The following is a 6,545-nucleotide window of genomic DNA, read 5'->3' as shown; positions in this document are numbered from 1 at the left end:
TTCCAGATGGGAATGAAGCATTCTGAAAATAACATTGGGACATGAAAGAGACAAGAACTATCACTTTGGAAAAAACAAAGCCTTCACAAATGATTCTTTTATATTTTCTTGAGAGCCCTCAGAATCATTCCCATAAAAGACTGGTCGGCATGCTACACAATTATAATTCACACGCACATGCACACGTGTACACACACATATTCAGGAAGAGAATGACAGTAAGGAAGAAAAGGGACATGATGCAATCAGAGGCAAGAAAGTCCATACATCAAATACTGAATACTTTATAGGTTCTAGTAGTAACTTATTTACGTCATTTCCCTCATCTTGCTCAGGTACTTCATGGAAATGTCTGGAATGATGAGATTTATGACATATTTTTAATTGAAGACCATAGGCATAAGGAAGTAAAATTGGCTATGTGGCCCTGGCCTCTTTAGTGCTGTCCCCCGGTAATTTAACTGGCCAGCCATGCACATTCCATATTAAATACTTTTACACATATATAATGTAATCACAGTAAAATACATGAAAAGAGCCTTACTATTGGGCAAATGGATAAAGGCAAAATAAACTAAAAACTGTCTCCAGACTTTAATGTAGATGATAAATCCATGAATAACAAGTAATAAATACAAAATAAAAGACTTTATGCACATGATAATGGTGGATTTTTTCTTTGATTGCTTTAGCATTCAAATCTTAGACATATTTGATGTCACTTTTAAGTTGTATTTATTGACTGTTTTCTTCTTTATTCATGATAAGAGATATCAGAATACCAAAATAAACAAATCTATAAATTTAAAATTAATTCCAAGAAATAGTGTTCAAGACAGCCTTAATATTTCTCTCAGCTTGACTAAACTGTAGGCACGCTTCTTGCTGCCTCTGACACCCGGACTTTCCTCTCATCCTGGCCCTTACAACACCCAGACTGCTCAATCACAGAAGTCTCTTCCCACCCTTTTCTTAAAGCATTGACTTTAGAAAATTTGTCATTGTCATTTGTCATTGTCAGTTCTTTCTTTGCCTCTTTGCAATGTAGGTAAAACCTTTGTATAAGACTCTTGTTGGTATTAAAAATTAGGAATGTGTCTATCCAAAACCTGAGAAATATTTCTTTGAAATGTAATCATCAAGGAAGATAGCAACCCTATCTCTCATGTTTTTTCAGGGAGAGAAGGGGCCTAACTTAAGTAAGTACCTTGCTCTAAGTATAAAAACTTCCTCTTGTCATAAAATATAAGCAGATTTATTTTGCCTATGGGTTAGGCCAGTTAGCAAACAGATGACCCAGAGAACCCTCTACCCTATCTCTTAAAGTCTGTTCTGCTCCTTGTTTCAATGCAGTTCAGTTCAGAATGTACTCTGGTTTTTCTCTAATATTGTAACAGCCTTGAATAAAGTCTTCCTTACCCGTTTAACTTTTCCAGTGCTATTGTTGCTTTGGCAGTCATTACAAAGGCTTATAGAATATTTTGACAAGTTAAAAGCCTAAAAGAAATGTATGCCTATGCTGACCTTTGAATTCTACTGAAAATAATCATTTTTTGCAATTCCTTAATGATGATCGGGTGTAGTGGCTCATGCCTGTAATCTCAGCACTTTGGGAAATTGAGGGAGGCAGATCACCAGAGGCCAGGAGTTCCAGACCAGCCTGGCCAAATGGTGAAATCCTGTCTCTAGTAAAAATTTAAAAATTAGCCAGGCATGAGGGTATAGGCCTGGAATCCCATCTACATAGGAGGCTGAGGCATAAGAATTCCTTGAACCCGGGAGACAGAGTTTGCAGTGAGCGGAGATTGCTCCATTGCACTCCAGCCTGGGTAACACAGTAAGATCCTGTCTGAAAAACAAAAACAAAAACCAAATAAAATTCCTTAATGTTATGGTATTCTTATATTCATATTTTGATATTATACATAATTATATTCATCACTGGTTATTTAAAAACAAATCTGTGAATCCTCAAATATTATACGATTTCATTGAGTGTAACTACATAACAAATGATAACAGGAAATAACATTTAATAAACAATTTATTCTGCAACAGAAATTGTGCTTAATGGTTTCCATATATTGGAAAATGGAATCTTTGCATAATACTCTAAGGGAGATAATATTATCATTTTTATAGGAAATTGAGGCTTAGAGTAGTTAATTTAATTATTTCTGATTAAAATCATCCAAGTTAAAAATATTTGTAAAGTATGATATAGTCCACTTTCCATTTAATCTAGATATAATACTGATATTATTTTAATATTTCAATTATATATAATTTTTGAAGTATACATAGTGGTTTTTTCTCATGCTAAATGGATCCAAATAGCTGATCTCGATTTTGCTGTACAGATTAATGTATTCCATTTTTTTTGGGGGGGGGTCTCATAAACACCATCAAACACAATGTTCAAGCTTTGAGCTTATTATTTGCAACTGAAGTAAAATTGAAAAGACCAAATAGCAATTTTTTGGGGTGCAAAGTGTAACCCTAAATTAAACAGAATATTAGGTGAGTGCCTCTGGTTTCAAATAATCTATAGATTTTTCTTGGGTAAAAATATTTTTTTCTAGCTCTCAAATTTTTATAAATTATACGTTTGGGTTCTTCACAGTATTATAGATACCATACAGATTTTGGAGTTAGATGGAATTTGGTTTTAATTTGGTCTATAGTACATGGTTTCATGGATCACATAATTTCTCAGCTACAGAATAATCTTCTCTACTATATAATGGGAATAATAATAATAAATGTTTATACAGTGAGATTAAAATTAATTTAAAATAGAATATTATTCTCTATTTGTTTTTGTCTTAACTGAATTTCTTCTGCTTTTAGTTCACTCTGAATTTACATGATAATCAATTATATTTTGTATAACCAGACCTATTTCAATTTCAATTAATGGAAATCCACTTCTAAGTAGTTAAAATAACAGAAGTAAATTATATTTCTTTATTTAAAAAATGATGTCAGTCTTAGAAATAGCTAGCCCAAGTATTTTAATAAAATCAGAGGCTTTATCCTTTGATTTCTTTTATTCTTTGATGACTTGGTGATCTCAGGCTAGCTCAATTCATGGCTGCCTATTTATTCAGGCTTGCATACTTATAGTTCTCTGATCACAGAGGAAGAAGCTACTTCATCGTCAAAACAATTTGAAAGTTCCTAGAAAAGGACACACATAGGCCTGTCTATGCCTTGAATCAATGTCATTGTTGAGGAAGTGGCACTTATTCACCTCTGTGACGGAGATGAGATATTGTGAATGAATTGCTGGTGTTTGATTGCAAGTAACTGGTCAGTCAAAATAATAGCCCAGGTTTTTTTATGCCCTAGTAACAGAAATAACTGACTAGGGTATATGTCAAACAGCTGAATTTGAAATTTCCTCTGAAAATTACGCTGTGTTTAATTCATATGTTCTTTATCAAGAATTAACATTTTATACAGCATTGTTAATTGCAAATACAATAACATATAACATCACCACTGAGTAATATAAATGCCATAGGCTAGCTTCATTAGATTAATGAGCCAATGATTCCAACCTTGATGTTTCCTCTAATTATGCACAATGCACTGTTTCTTTCAAGAGAAGACACCTAATTAATTAGATACAAATGTCATCTATAGGTCATTGACAGCTAATATGATCACTGATGATTTAGTTTAGTCCAAGGCAACTTAGTACTCCTCTGGGACTTCCAGAAAATGTCATATTTGAATCGAAAAGTTCTTCTGCAGCTGAAGGATTACAGAAAAGAAAACTAAATCTCTAAATCTTAAACTTTTTCACGTGGGGTAACTCTTGTTTAACCCAAGTGATAAACGCAACTTTCTCAGACACACATAAGTGAATATTTCCTGTTAGTCATATAAAGTAATTAGGTGTTTGAATTAAAGCATGTTCTTGAACAAGACAATTTTTGTCATTGCCAATATTTAAAATGTAATTCTTCTTCAAGAGAAGAAATACTATCAAATTCACATTTGTACCACCAAATCATCATGACACAATAATCCTTTACAAATTTTGGTTATGTTCATCCATAAATGTATTAAGCATAAAGTAATTTATTACTTGATAACCTGGGGAATACCTGCTAAATATTATTATTTTAAGTCAAAAACTTATTTTAAGTAACAAAATAGTAGTACTTCAAGTGAACGATTGAAAGTGGAATAAAAATTGTGTGAACAACCCATAAAATGTCTAAAAACCTTGTATGATTTTAAACAACTATCATGAAAAGACTAAAATCGATCTACTCCCAACATTTATATGAATTGCCCAAATAGCATGACTTCAACTTGTAAATACAATTATTAAGATAATAAAATATTTTTACATTTACAGTTTATCCACAGAATAATATCAAAATTTTTTACATTCTTACTTATGGCATCTTGCTAGCTTTGAAAAGTAAATGAGTCTTTAAAAGTACTCATTTCAAAAATGAAGTTTAATTCAAACACATTTATTTATAAAAGTCAAACTTCACTTATGATATTTGGCATAATATATTGAGTTATGGAAAAGGAAAATTTTCACTTTTTCTCAATGTTTTGTAATTCTTAAAGAACAATATCTTATGTTATTTGTAGACTTAAAATTTAAAATTCAGAAGTAAATGTCTACATACATATTTTTATGCTTATTTTAATAATTCTCATTTAATAATGCTATGTTAGAATTATCTGTTTTACTAAAATACAATTCACCTAAATTTTGTTTTTCAGGTTATCTGTTCATTCAAATGTTCATTCATGTTTCTTCTATATGCCTTTATAATGCCTGATGTCCTAAGAAAACATTGCTACATATATTAGCTGAGTAGATTCTTCAGGGCTTTGTGGATTCTGACTACCACTATCTAGCATTTATTGTTTACATGGAATTTTGTTAAGCATCCATATGTCTGTATAAAAAAGATTAAGATGATATGCTCTTAAAAGTAATCTGGGATAAATAAGAATAATTTTTTAAAAACTATCACAGAAGTTACAATCTAAAGGAGTTACTCTGTGATATGGTTTGGCTGCATCACCACCCAAATCTTATCTTGAATTTTAGCTCTCATAATTCCCACATGTCATGGAAGGGACCTGGTGGGAGGTAAATGAATCGTGGGAGTGGGTCTCTTTTCCATGCTGTTCTTGAGATAGTGAATAAGTTCTCATGAGATCTGAAAGTTTTCTAAAGGGGTATTCCCCTGCACATGACCTCTTACCTGCCACCATGTAAGACAAAACTTGTCTCTTCATTTGCTGTCCACCATGATTGTGAGGCCTCCCAAGCCGTGTGGAACTGTGACTCAACTAAACCTCTTTCCTTTATATAAATTGTCCAGTCTTGAATATGTCTTTATTAGCAGGGTGAGAAAAGACGAATACAGTAAATTGGTACCGGTAGAGTGGGGTCCTGCTGTAAAGATACTCAAAACTGTGGAAGTGAATTTGGAACTGGGTAACAGGCACAGGTTGGAACGATTTGGATGGCCCAGAAGAAGACAGGACTATCTGGGAAGGTTTGGACCTTCCTAGAGACTTATTGAATGGCTTTGACCAAAATGCTGAGAGTGACATGAACAATAAAGTCCAGGCTGAGGTGGTCTCAGATGGAGGTGAGAAACTTGTTGAGAACTAGAGTAAGGTCACTCTTCCTATGCACAGAGACTGGTGGCATTGTGCCCCTGCCCTAGAGATCTGTGGAACTTTGAACTAGAGAGAGATGATATAGGGTTTCTGGTGGAAAAATTATCTAAGCATCAAAGTGTTCAAGAGGAAGCAGAATGTAAAAGTTTGAGAAATTTGCACCCTGACAACACAGTAGAAAACCCATTTTCTGGGAAGAAATTCAAGCCAGCTGCAGAAATTTATAAAGTAACAAGGAGCTGAATGTTAATCACCAAATGGGGAAAATGTCCCTAAGGCATGTCAGAGATCCTTGGAGCGGCCCTCCCATTATAGGCCCACAAGCCTAGGAGAAAAAAAATGTTTTTCTAGGCTGGTCCTAGGGCCTCCTTGCTGTATGCAGCCTAGGGACTTGGTGCCCTGCATCCCAGCTGCTCCAGAGGCCAAAGTACAGCTCAGGCCATGGCTTCAGAGGGCAAGCCCGAAGCCTTGGCAAATTCCATGTGATGTTGAGCCTATGAATGCACGGAAGTCAAGAACTGAGGTTTGAGAAGCTCCACTTAGGTTTCAAAGGATATATGAAAGCACCTCAATGTCCAGGCAGAAGTTTGCTGTAGAGGCAGGGCTCTCATGGAGAACCTCTGCTAGGGCAGAGCAGAAGGGAAATTTGGGACGTGAGCCCCCACACAGCATCTTCACTGGAGCATTGCCTAATAAAGCTGTAAGAAGAGGGCCAACATTCTCCAGATCCAAGAATGATAGATCCACTGACAGCTTGCACCATGCACCACTCATCAGCAGCCCATGAATGCAGCCAGGAAGGGGGATGTACCCTGCAAAGCCAGAGAGGCAGAGCTGCCCATGACCATGGGAACCCACCTCTTGCATCAGCGTGA

The sequence above is a fragment of the Cebus imitator genome, unplaced genomic scaffold, assembly GCF_001604975.1.
Source record: "Cebus imitator isolate Cc_AM_T3 unplaced genomic scaffold, Cebus_imitator-1.0 Scaffold114, whole genome shotgun sequence".
NCBI lineage: Eukaryota > Metazoa > Chordata > Mammalia > Primates > Cebidae > Cebus > Cebus imitator.
This window is presented reverse-complemented; position numbering follows the sequence as displayed.